The sequence below is a fragment of the Mauremys reevesii genome, linkage group 3, assembly GCF_016161935.1.
Source record: "Mauremys reevesii isolate NIE-2019 linkage group 3, ASM1616193v1, whole genome shotgun sequence".
In the NCBI taxonomy this organism is placed as follows: Eukaryota; Metazoa; Chordata; order Testudines; family Geoemydidae; genus Mauremys; species Mauremys reevesii.
In genome coordinates, this window is record NC_052625.1 from 111,139,257 (window position 1) to 111,152,793 (window position 13,537).

Genomic DNA, 13,537 nt, shown 5'->3' on the forward strand with positions numbered 1-13,537 from the left:
GGCAAATCATTGTGGATAGTTTACATTTAGATTTGAACACTAGTTAGAGCAGACTCATGAGTCTGTTTGATTTTTGTAGTTTTTTGATTGTCAAATTCTGCTGTTTTGGGGTGGCCTCGTGCATTGCCCAAGATGGCAGACCTGGCTGGGAAAGCAGGGTTTAAGAGATGACTGTAGTTCTAGGGATTCTTTTAGATTTTTTTAACCAAGAAATCAAATACATTATTTGATATTTTCGATTTCCAAGAGAAAGAAAAGTCCTCCTTATGAATGTAGGGGGGTCTATTAAAACCAGTCAAAGAGGTCTGGTAATGCCTTTCCACTGATAATATAATAATATTAGCATGATACAGACATTAACTAGCTAATCCCCATGAGGTAGGTGGATAATAATACATAGCTCTTCTACAGCACTTTTCATTAGTAGATCTCAAAGCGCTTTACAAAGTAGGGAGTAGAACTCAGGAGCCCCTAACTCCCCACAGGGTGCTTGCTCCTCCAGACCATGCTGCCTAACTGTTGGGGTGGTTGCTAGGTAACTGTATTCTTTCTACGAAGTCCCAAGGGACAGGGTTTGTGTTATTCATTGAACGTCCTATCACATGCTTACATGTCTGAGTGATAACTCTACCCCTGTGGATCTGGAATCTAAAAAGATGGAAACATTCGGTAAGAAAGCTCATTCCTCTGCAGTGCCCTTTCTGACTGACTCTCTTTGCCAGGCTATCATGGCACCATAAAAGTCTTCCTTATGGTCTAAGCTTGTCATTTGGCCCAGCTCATCCCAGAAGACAAAAAGCAGCAGTTCCTTAAAAGGAAGGCTGTGGTTAGGGGAGTAGCTTCAGAGGTAGGAGGCCCAAGTTCAAATAGCTGGTCTATCACAGATTTCCTGTGTGACCTTTGGGAAACTTGTTTAGTCTCCCTGTGCCTCAGTTCCCCATCTGTGAAGGTGAGGATAATAGCCCTTCCCTCGCTCACAGGGGTGTTATCAGGATATGTACATTAAAGATTGTGATGCATTCAAATATTACATTGATGGGGGCCATATAAGTACGCAAGATAGTCAGAGTCTTCCAGATCTCTACCAAGAGATCTCTAAACATTTGCTTGGGGCCTCTTGTTATATATCTATTATAGTTAAGATGTCTTTGGCCACAACTGTGTTTCTCAAGAGACATTCTTGGTTCTGGAGTTTCTATCTTTTCCAAGAAGTTGAAGCCAACATGATTGATTTGCCATTTGAAAGAACTGATTTCTCTTGTTCTGAGGCAGATGACATTTTATGGAATCAACTGGCCAGATTTCAGGGAGTTGGTTCAATCAATCTGCTCTTCACAGAAAGTCATCTGAGGTTCTACAGGGAGTGGTTTCAGCAGTCCACCTCTGGATCTGCCTACCAGCAGGGAAGCCTTTCAAACCCCTTCAGAAAAGACAAAGATTTTCCTCGTCCGCCTCAGCAACAGGTGGTGCTGCATTTAGGCCACAAGTAAATCTTTGCCTTTCTCCCTCTTCTACTGTCCACTTTATCTTAGGTTTTTTTTCAGAAATGACAACTCGTTTCTTTAGATTATTAGGTACTAAGATCAACTGGGGTTCTCCCTCCAGTACAAAGCCATGCCAAAATCCAATATCCCTTTGCCTTCTCTATTCAGGGAGACTTCTCACAAGCAACTGAGGTGAGACTAGGTCATGGGCCTGACACTCCTTAAAGCCTGATGAAGAATAGGGTTGCTAGGTGTCCGGTTCTCAAGCGGAATGCCCAGTGGAAAAGGGACGCTGGTGGCTCCAGTCAGCACTGCTGACTGGGTCGTTAAAAGTCCGGTCGGCAGTGCAGCGGGTCTAACGCAGGGTCACTGCCTTCCATGGCTCCACACGGCTCCCAGAAGCAGCAGCATGTTCCCCCATCTTGCTCTTATGCGTGGGGGCAGCTAGGGGGCTCTGCATGTTGCTCTGACCCCAAGAACCAGCTCTGCAGCTCCCATTGCCTGGGAACTGCAGCCAATGGGAGCTGTGGGGGTGGCTCCTATGGATGGGGCAGCACGCAGAGCCACCTGGCTGCACCTCTGTGTAGCAGCTGGAGGGGGGACATGCACTGCTTCTGGGATCTGCTTGAGGTAAGTGCAGCCCGGAGCTTGCAACCCCAACCCCTTGTCCTCGCCCTGATCCCCCTCCTACCCTCCAAACCCCTTGGTCCCAGCCCAGAGCACCCTCCTACATCCAAACCCCTGCCCCAGCCTGGAGCCTCCTCCCACATGCCGAACCTCTCAGGCCCAGCCCCATCCTGCACCCCAAATCCCCCATCCCTGGCTCCACACCAAAGCCCACATGCCCAGCCAGAGCCCGCACTCCAACCCCCTGCCTTAGCCCAGAGCCCCCTCCCGCACCCTGAACTCCTCATTTCTGGCCCCACCCTGGAGTCCACCCCCAGCTGGAGTCCTCACCCCCTTCTGCACCTGAACCCTCTGAGCCAGCCTGGTGAAAATAAGTGAGTGAGTGAGGGTGGGGAGAGCAAGCGATAGAGGGAGAGGGGATGGAGTTTGGGGGCTGGGCCTAAGAGAAGGGGCAGGGAAGAGGGCGGGGCAAAGGTGTTCATTTTTGTGCAAGTAGAAAGTTAGCAACCTAATGAAGCAGCAAAGAGTCCTGTGGCACCTTATAGACTAACAGACATATTGGAGCATGAGCTTTCGTGGGTGAATACCCACTTCGTCGGATGCATGTGACGAAGAAACTGGAGTCACATTTCACTATCAGAACATGAGGCATTATGAAAAAGCCTTTCCTCAATTTGTCAGAACAAAGTGACATTCAGTTAAATCAAACGGTAGTAAAATTAGAATAAGTAAAGGAAGTATTTCCTTGGGCAGTATAGAGTGAGGCAGCCTGTGGCATTTACCACCATATGAGGTCATTGAGACAAATATTTTGGCTGGATTTGAAAAAAGGATTAGATAATGTAATGACTGTTCATAACATTTATAGTTCTGCAAGCTAAAACTATGATAAGGATAATCAAATCTCATGCTTGATGGCATAAGTTGATCACCTGCTGGGGTTGGGAAGGAATTTGTTTTGTTTTATTTTCCCCATGTACAGCATTGCACAACTGGCTAGGAACATTGTATATGGGGGCTTTTGAAATATTTACTTATAGCCTTTCTCTGAAGCATCAGAGTGACTACTGGCAGAGACAGGAACTAGGCTAGATACTGTTAGGGTAACTGCATCTTTAATCCCCTCCATGGTCTGCTCTAGGAATGGCTGTCCAGGACTCTAGCCTTCCCCCCTGTCTAGGCAGGGATCCACATTTCTTCTCTCTTCAGAGTGACATTTCAGTCTGTAATGCCTTGTAGTTCTCTGTGATATCCCCAGCAAGCCAGTCTGCAGAAAGGCCAGAACCTGCACTCTGCTTTCTCTGCAAGGGCTCTGAACCGCGTACACCAGCAGTTACCACATAGCTCTTTCTCGGTAGGGAAGAAGTTTAAAAAGCACAGAGAGAAAACATATAAAAAACAATAAATGGATGTAACCACTTTACCAGTAAATTCCCATCAATCCTAGGGAGACTCTTGTAGGTTCCTGCTTTTGCAATCCTCCATGAACCTAAAGTCCTTCCTTGGACAAAAGGTTGTGTCCATTTGCTGGATCAGAAAGAAGCCCCCCCGTGTCTGTGTAAACTCAGCCTTGATATCCCCAAATCCTTTTCCTCCTATCCCCTTGAAAATAGGTAAAGCCCATCCCTCCCCTGTTCCCCAGGTGGTTACCCAGTCTTTGAAGCCTCTCTGTATAGCCAGTCCTGGAATTTTGCATTAGTCACTCCCTACTGATTCCAGATTCCACAGACACCAGATTCCACCCCCACCCCTCTGTGTGGAACAGGAACAGACAAATATACCTCACCCGTATTGGAACAAGAGGGTATGAATATTCTATAGCTCACACCAGCTGGCCCACCTTCATATAATACTGTTTGGGCTTTTTTGAGGTTTTCATACATAAACATAAAATACTGGACAGAGGCAATAGTAAAACCATCCAATAACCATAACCTCCCAGTGCTGCCACTCTTTGCTAACTCAACTCCCCCTCCTCAAAGAGCAGAGGTGACATTCAATAAGGGCACACCTGTACTCTTAACACATGTATCCGTCACATAATTAATTTAATTGAATTTCAGGAGTGAATTTGGGATCTCCTGGGAGCTTCACGGATGGGACACATGTTTACTATTTAGTTCTCCTTTACTAATCCTAATCCTGTGGATCAACCTTTCAAGGTCATCCTTAGGGGAGAATATCCTCTATTCTCTATTCCCCAGCCAGAAGATGGGAAGAGAATGGTGAGTAAGATATATCCAGTGGACAGCAGTTTTTTACTTTGAAAGGTAAACTCCCAGAAAATGATACTAACTTTTTTTACACTTCCCATCCCTACCTACTTTTTCCAACTGGCAACAAAGAGAATTAGGGTCCCGACTAGCCACTTAATCCATCCCTCCTCCCAGTTCAAGTACTGCAGGAATTTAACTCTAGTTAAGCTCCACAATTAAAATATTTTGATTGCTTTTTGTTGGGAAAGTCACAGTGGCAAAGTACGAACAATCAAGGCAATAATCCAGGAAAGTTTGCTCCTGTGATGTTGCAGTCTTCAGTGTCAGCTAATGTATATTTTTTCAGTTTGGTCTGGTCAGTCCAAATATCAGATTTTAGGAAGTCTTCAGATTTTTCTTGCACTATCCAAGCTTTTATGTATTTCCTATATATAGACAGATGGGCCAATCATCTTTTTAAATGAAATAGAGAAAAGAATGTTAATGTCAAGTCAGATTCTAAGGTCTAAGATTTCTTTTTTTGTATATTATTTTCAGACACAAGAAAAGATGAGCCCCACACATGACTCAGTCTGCTTCCAAGTCTGAATCTGAAGGTGGGATACAGGCTTTTTTTTAGCCACAAAATATGTGAACCACAGAAGTATGTAAACTACACACACATATTTGCCTGTTCTTTTCAAAGGAATTCTCTTCATTGCAGTAAAAAAAATATATTACCCACAGAAAGCTGGCAGTCCAGTAATCCATATCCCAGCAGAAGACTATGGAATGTTCCTGACTGCTTTGCATGCTAAAATGTACAGCTTTATAAATAGTGTTAAGATCTGGCATAAAAAAAATAATGGGTTCATTTTCCCAAACAACACGTGTCATATGCACAAAAATAGTGTTAATAAACCAGCCAATCCATACATGCCTTTCCCAGATGCCACTTTAAAAATGTAACTGTCTGATAGCATTTTTCTTCAAGAGATATTGATCTCCTAGCATTTTGGCCTAGTCTGTGACTTCCCAGCCTTCTAATAACATTAATGATGGGTTACTCACACAAGTAATCCCAATGAGGCCCATTTGGACTACTTGCTGAGTAAGGTACTACACACTGTGAGTATGGGTGACATAATCTGATGTTTGTTTATAATCAATTTTGCTTCTACGATAGGGGTGTAGGCACCGATTGAAGGAAAGTACTTAAGCATACACTTAAGTTGGTCCCTATTCAGGACAGCACTTAAGTATATGCTTAACTTTAAGCAAGTGCTTAAGGCACATGGGACTGAATTAAGTCAATGGAACTTAAGCACATGCTTAAATGCTGTCCTGAATAGAAATAATTTCCTGAATAAGGGCATTAATTTCATAAGGTGGATACAATGGTTGTTGCCTTAAAACTCTATATTCACAATTAATATAATTACGTTTTTCCTTTCTCTAGCGCCTTTCATCATGTTAAATTAAGCTTCTCAGCTTCTTTGAAGTGAATATTTATTAGAACTGAGTGAATAATTCATAACAAATAATGAACTAGATGAAATTCTCCTCTTTTTCTGTTTGAGGAATGTCAACAGAGGGATCTGAATGTTCTTGAATTCATTATTTGAAATTGTTCTATCTTTGTTGTGAATGTTGTTTACACTTTTTCCTGCTATTTGATTCTGAATATTCAAAATTCAAGTTCTTTGCTTAGTTATGATTGTTTGCTTAAATCAGTTGGAATTTCTGTACCACGAATGAATGAGTGTAACTCATAATCAGGTCTCAGACTGAATCCTCATGCAGAGTCCCCAAAGAGTTTTGCTACCCTCCTCTTCTTCCTCTGCAACTTATCCTTAGGGGACTCATTTGCATGGACTCAGCTATCATCTCTATGCTGACAATTGTATCTCAGTTTTATTTCTCCACTCTAGACTTATCTCTCTATGTTCAGTCTCACATTTCACTCTCTCTGACACTTCATTCTGAATGGCTCAAGGTCAGCTCAAGCTCAACTTTGTGCTATAGAGTAAGAGTCCTCCTAGAAGGGCAGAGATGCCATACTTCCCATACACTCTAGGCGCAGTCTTTGGTTTCCCATCCATGACACGCTTCTTGCTGGGGTATAAACAAAAAAGTTAAGGATGGGGCAACTGCAGGTTGCAGCTACACCAAATAGTAGAAAGTTTATCTCATTTCTGTATCTATTTCCTGATAAAAGGTTTTCTTGACACTGGTCTGCTCATCATAAAGATTTAAACATTTTATTAAAGCTAATGTTAAAATTATATAATACACAGGTTAAGGAAAGAGTGTCTGTACATCTGGGAATAGTGCTTAAATTATCCAAAATTACAAAGTTTGGTTTAAAAGTCAGACAATACATATAGTACATAATCAGCAATAACCCAAATTTAGATTAATACATTTAATAATACAATTTTAGATATTAGCATCCAAATATTCAGGTACATCACTCATGAAAAGTTATACAGTTTGTTGTAGAAAGCAAATATAGCAATGACTGTAGATTGTCCCTCAATAATTGTGCATTTAGGATAGGTTGTCCCTCAATAGATACAATCCATCAGAGAAGTATTCCAGTTACTTTCAAGACCTCACTTCTCAAGGGGACTCCAGCACATCTCTCCTGGTATTGCCGATGTCCAGTGATGCGTTCTAAATAGATGTCCCTCAACCATGGTGTCCGATACCATGATGGGGTTCGATACCATGAGTTGTCACATAAGCCAAGCGTAGCACTGACCAGTTTGCATTCTTGCAACACTACCTCATTAGTGGGGGTCCCATGTGCCCAGGGCTCCAACAATCAGAAAATGTGTTAGAACCTCGTAAGCCCTAGCTCTCAAAGTATCAGCCAAAACATCATGAAACCAAGCTCCTTATCTTACCTCTTAAATCTTTTTCACTTCCATATTCCACTACTGCCAACAACAACACCATTCTCCTTTTCATCCAGATTCACAACTTTATCATTGTCTTTTATTCCTCCTCTTTCCTTTTTCCATTTATTTCACGGCTTTAACCAAATGTTGCCACTTCTTCTTCCACAACATATAAATTATCCAGCCTTATCCATGCACATTTTTAAACATTTTTGTTCTGGCATTCAAGGCACTGCACAGTTCTGTCCCTGCCTATATCTTGAGTCCTGTCTCTTTTATGCATGTGCTTAATTTTAATGCTTTGCTTAATCAGCGTCTAAACCATCAAACTCTGTAAAATAAAATGCCTCCTAAAATCACACTTCACCTGCAAGTAGGTTTACAATAACAATAATAATAATGGAATCATCAAGATATGCGTGTATCTAAATTGGGTAACCACAGGGTCTTGTAATTCCCGTTCTTCCTCACCCCATTCCCTTCAATTGTTTGCAACTCTCACGTGTTACATATATGTAAATTAAGATTGTAAGATCTTGGTTTTTTGTTGTCTGAAAAAGTCTCAGCACACTTTGAGGCTTGTATTATAGTATATTTTAGACATTATACAATGTATATAAAAAACCTGCAAAAGTTAGGATTAAAGGCCAGTGCCCTATTTTTGACTAGATCTTGTGCCAAGGAAGTCTGTCCGTGATGTGGAAACAGTTCTGTTGACTTCATAATGCTTCTTTGTTGGGGGAAGAAAAAACCTTTGAACTGACTTAGAAAAAAAAGTTCTGCAATAGATCATGAAAGAAATTGTGTTGGTTGTTTTTTTTTTATTGTTGACGTGAACAGGTCAAAAGGTGAAATTGCAACAATTTGAGTCTCTGATTGATAGACTCTGATTGTAGAATGTCTGCCCACATGATCCCCAGGGATGTCCAACTGAGAAAGTGTTGTGTGATCAAAAATGCTTTTAGTGGCAGGAATGACAATAAAGGGGGATGGAGTAAGGGAGCTGACTGCATTTTTATTCCCAGTAATATATTTTCCATTCCAATTTTCTGATAATAAATATACAGCTCAGTTTTTGTAGCTGGGGTGATTACCCTCCCGAAACAATGTGTCTCCAAGCTTAGTTTCACAAATTGCTACCGCTGCTATCAATACTGTTTACTTGTACAACACCTCCTTTCCAAAGATCTCAAAGCACTTTACATCAGTAAAGAGGAAGTGGGTCCAGAATGACTAGATAACTTTCCTATACTAAAACAGCAAGTCACTGGTTGAGTCGGGAATAAAATCCAGATCTCCTGACTATGAACTCTTTAAAGCAGGAACTGTCATTATTGTACTCATTTATGCATTGCTTGGCATTGTGTGGCCCTAATTTCCTGACTGGGGCTTCCAGGTGCTACCACAATAGAAATAATAAAAATAATCCCGATCTCCTGCTCTAATTAATGCATCCCCAACCACTGGATAGGTGAGGCTGTTATTATGTCTCTAGAAAACGTTATGTGTTGAGGGGATCTGGCTATGGATCAGACTTTCAGAGGACATTAGGTGACTCCAGAGTCTGACCATCTTTAAGAAATACTGCAAATCCTTCCTTTACAAAAAGACCTTTCTACCATAGGAATGGTACTCACAACGCTGACACTCCCTTCCACCCAAAAATACACAACTGACCAATCAAAAGAAAACAAAAAATCCTGAAACCAATCAACCTGAAAAATAAAATAAAAATAAATTAATACAATTTTAAAAAATCAAAAATTAAAAACTCTTCCCCAGGCAGTTGTACCCTGAAAAGAGAGAGGTGCTGTTGCAATTGATTTTTCATGAAAGGCATTCAGATACTGCAGTGATGGGTGTCACTGTAGAACCCTTAATATGGAAAGGCAGATAAAACAATCTCAGCACAATGGCTGAAAACAAGTACCAAATAAATGAAATAATCATGTGTTAAAATTTAATTATTTTACATATACATTTGGTTCTGCTGCAAGCTCTTGAATTCCAGGAGTAAAGTATAGCATAAATCAATTCATGGGGTCTTCCTGGAACCATCAGAAACAGGAATCTTCAAACCTATGGCCAGTCAACAAGAAAGAACATTGAGCTGACAGACTGAAAATGTCTAGCCAGCATTACAGCTCCAGCAATACTTAAATGTAAAATATGGTTAGAAGATAAAACTTACATTTATTTTTCTGCTGCTCCTGATCTCCACATCGGCAGCCATCTTTATCATCTGATATGTGCCTAGTGGGCAGAAGAAGTAGGGAAAAAATGGTATGAAAGTTTACTGGGAAATGCCTGAAAAAATAAGTCTGTATGGCATGATTTTTTTTCTCTTAAAAAATCCTACTGATTTGTTTTCAGCACATTAATATCAGAGAAAAGATGAAAGAATTAAATGAAACGTTGACTCTGGCTTAAAGTTTAAATTGTCATTTGGAAAACAGTTCTAAGTGTAGCCTTCCTTAGAGGGATTTCAGATTAATTTTAAGAGGCCTGATCAAATTAAGTAAATTATGAAAATTAAGGATCCCTTTCCATTGTTTATTACTGGATTAGCAAAAAAATCCTTTCATGCTTTATGTTTGCAAATAAATATAAATATCATTAAGGTAGAAGATGAGCATGTATCTGTCTGGCCTTTTACCTATTCAGTTTATTGGCAATGCTTTCGTTGTTGCTGCTTTTGTACTATCACCATACACTGGTTGTTCCATTACCTATGGTTGACATGAACTGCATTGCACGCTGCACAGTAATCTGCTTTGTGTATTCATTGTATTAGGTGCTCAAAGATTGTTCATTGTGGGGTTGCTCAGTCTGGAATTTAAGTATGTTTCGAAAGACAGAGAAAAACAAAATGCTAAACTTTGAGGTCATTTCACTTAGTATTCTATAGGTAGGGCCCTACCAAATTCCTGATCCATCTTGGTCAATTTCACAGTCATAGGATTTAAAAAAATCTTAAATTTCAGGGTTTCAGATAGTTAAATTTGAAATTTCATGGTGTTGTAACTGTAGGGGTCCTGACCCAACTCTGAAGGCAGCAATGTGGAAGTAAGTATGGTATGGTATGGTATTGCTACCCTTAACTTCTGCGCTGCTGCTGGCGGGGCACTGCCTTCAGAGCTGGGTGCTTGGCCAGTAGCCACTGCTCTCCAGCCACCCAGCTCTGAGGGCAGTGCAGGAGTAAGGGTGGCAATACTGCAACCACCCTCCCATAACGGTGTGTGTGTCTCCTCCCGCCCCCGCCCCGCCACCGTGCTCTTTTGGGTCGGGACCCCAGTTTGACAAATGCCGGTCTCCCCTGTGAAATCTGTATAGTATAGGGTAGAAGTACGCAAAAGACCAAATTTCACAGGGGGAGACCAGATTTCACAGTCCGTGATGCATCTTTCATGGCCATGAATGTGGTAGGGCCCTATCTATAGGACATATCATGCAGAATCTTTGCTTAATATTCCTGTCTATGGAATCCTATGTATGGATTATAATTGGATCTAATCATTCTTAAGCAATGAGGCATACCATAAGACCCTGATCTTGCAACTGATAGTGACCAGGCACACCTCTGGGACTATAGCCCTAGTTGGTTTGTCTACACTGTAATAACAGATCTGCAGCTGGCCCGGGTCAGCTGGCTTGGGCTCATAAGGCTCCGGCTGCAGGGCTCTAAAATTGCAGTGTAGACATTCGGGCTTCGGCTGGAGCCTTGGCTCTGTGACTCTGTGAGGTGGGAGGCTCATAAAAGCCCGGGCTCCAGCCCACGCCCAAAGGTCTACACTGAAATTTTAGAGCCCCACAGCCTGAGCCCCAGGAGCCCGAGTCAGCTGACCTGGGCCAGCTGCAGCGGTGCCACAGGTCTTTTACTGCAATGTTTGACTTCAGTTTACTGTGCACATGTGCAGTGAGTTACAGGATGGGGGATTAGATATTGCCACCCTCTTGGTACTGGTATCGACAGCAGATAAAATATGATTGATATTTAGGTGTGTAGATCAGATTTATCTCTCATTGTAATTTTTCCTGGCGTACTTTTCCCCTCCACTAAATACTTCTAATGGAAAGGTAAAGTTACATTGTTTCTATGATGGCATGTATGGATCAATATTGTCAACCCAGCATTTGATTTTATGTTTGCACATTTCCAAATATTTGTGTGTGTGTGTGCACATATTTAAAATGAAAGAGCGAGATGTGTCAGAAATGATGGAGTCAGGAATGATTAATTCAAACTAGGCTAGCTTTTTTGTAGCTCTCTCTCTGTCATTATGATCTGAGCACCTAGGTCAGGCACTTCTGAACCACTTTTGCATACCTATGCAATCTCCTGCCTGCTTTCCCCACTTTGGTTGTGGCAAGCCCCTTCCTATCTCCCCATCTTTTTGAGCTCAGAGCTCATTGGTGACCCACCTACATGGCCCAGGTAGCCAGTAAGAGAGCTGAAGCACAGCTTTCCAGGCTGTGGGATGGGGAGACCACTTGGCTCTAGTTCTTAATGTAATGTTAATTAAACTCAAATGTGACAGCTTTGTGATAATATATAAACAAATTCAAACAAGGCTTTTTAGGGAGGGTATAGTGCTGTCACTCTTCTTTACCTTGGATCAAGACACCATCTTTATTTTCAGACATTTTAGTATAATGGTGGCCAATTAGGTTTTTTTAGATGATCTGTGGACTAAACCGATCCAGGAACTGCCAGTTTCAGTTCAGTGTGATTCCAGCATGCTGAGGGAAAGTTATTCGGCCCAGAATGTGCACAAGTGGTGAATGTAGCCTCAAAGTTGGGCATACTTCATCTTTTCCAAACAACATTCTTGTACAGATTAGAGGATAATCTGGCAGGCAGGTCAGGCCAATTAAAACAGTAATTGAAATAGCTGAACGTGTTTTACTTGGCAGAAATTGATCATCTGCTTCCTTTTTTAATGAACAAACAATTATAGTCAATCATAATAATTTGATTAATTGTAAAAAGTAATTTTCCTGGTATGATGATTTCTTAACTTCTGTTTCAAAAAAAAGTTCCTTTGACCTTGTGAAGACTGTAAACATCAGTCAATGAATAAAATTCTAAAATGATGGTTACACCTCAGAAACAGTTCCCTTTTGATTACAGGCAGGTAAAGGCATTTTAGAGGCAAGGGAAGGGGAAAACCTCAGGAAGCCTGTACTCATTAAAGGACTGAGGTTCATTTTCCTCAGTCTGAAAAATATTTAGGAAAACATTTTAAAAAACCCACTTCCCCTGGAGCTTCTATTTCCTTATACAGACACTCTCACTGCAGCAAAGCCTTTGATGGCCATATTGTAAGAGGATATGTGTGTGTGTGCCGGGGGTGAGGGGTGGATGACCTTGTCCAAATGCAAAATTTCAGTTAGAAAGGTAAATGTGACAGCATAATTCCAACATCCCAGCATCTGTTACTATCTGTCAGTTGTTTGGTGGCTTGTATGAAATGAGTTGTTAGTCTCAGATGGGTTCCAAGTGGTGTCCACATCACATAAACTACCTCAGCTGGTTGGCAGGTTCAGCAAAGAGATCAAGAATGGGACAAACATGGATATATGAACCTCTGACTCCTAGAGTCGTCAGTTCAAGAAAGTATCCCTATTTAGTAAAACACTTCAGCACATGCTTAACTTTCCAGTACTTTCCTGAATAGTTTGGGACTTAAGCACCCAGTTAAATTCTTTCCTGAATCTGAGCAAGAGAGAATCCCCTCAGGTCAGGACTCAGATATGTTAGAAGGCACTGGTGGGAAGCATACACTGCTGATGCCCTCTTCTTCCTTAGGGCTGTAAATTCGGCACATTCCCCAAGCAAAACAACCACTCATATATATATTTTAAATATATACATGCTCTCTTTCCTGAGGATAGCCTCTGTGAATAATGACGAAATGTGTTGAGTATAATGCTGGTCTGATAACCAGATGAATATGAATTCTGGAATACACATGCTATGTTTAGATGCCTCTCAGGAAGAATAGAATGTGTTGCAGGATAGTCATTTTTGCTAACCTCATACTAAAGTACAAATGCAACTGAGTGGGGAACTACTTACAACAGTGTTGTATTCTGAGCTGGTTACAACATAGTTAGTACTTGCAGTGTGGGTGGAATCTGGCTGAGTTTTAACTGTTCTGTCACTGAGCTAAAGCCTTGGACATGTGTTTGACTCAGTTGTATGTCTAACAGAGGGTGACCCTAAAATAATAGAGAGACAAGCATCTAAAATCATTTCAGCTTTTAGTGCCACTTCCTTCCAGCTTTCAAATGTCAGTCATTGGCCCAGACAGTCTCAATCCATCCC

The 13,537-nt window shown here is 41.4% G+C and overlaps 1 long non-coding RNA gene across 5 annotated transcripts in view; it reads left to right on the plus strand.

Annotated features, from left to right (window-relative positions):
- The first annotated feature begins 566 nt into the window (after window positions 1-566).
- Window positions 567-13,537, plus strand: part of LOC120401854 — a 33,678-nt gene continuing 20,707 nt past the window's right edge. For 2 of the 5 annotated variants that reach the window (XR_005596787.1, XR_005596789.1), the window contains exons 1-3: window positions 595-669; window positions 4,175-4,336; window positions 4,865-4,923. This is a non-coding gene — a long non-coding RNA (uncharacterized LOC120401854). Of the gene's footprint in view, window positions 670-4,174; window positions 4,337-4,864; window positions 4,924-13,537 lie in introns of all 5 variants that reach the window. The other 3 variants (XR_005596788.1, XR_005596790.1, XR_005596786.1) reach the window with 2 other exon arrangements.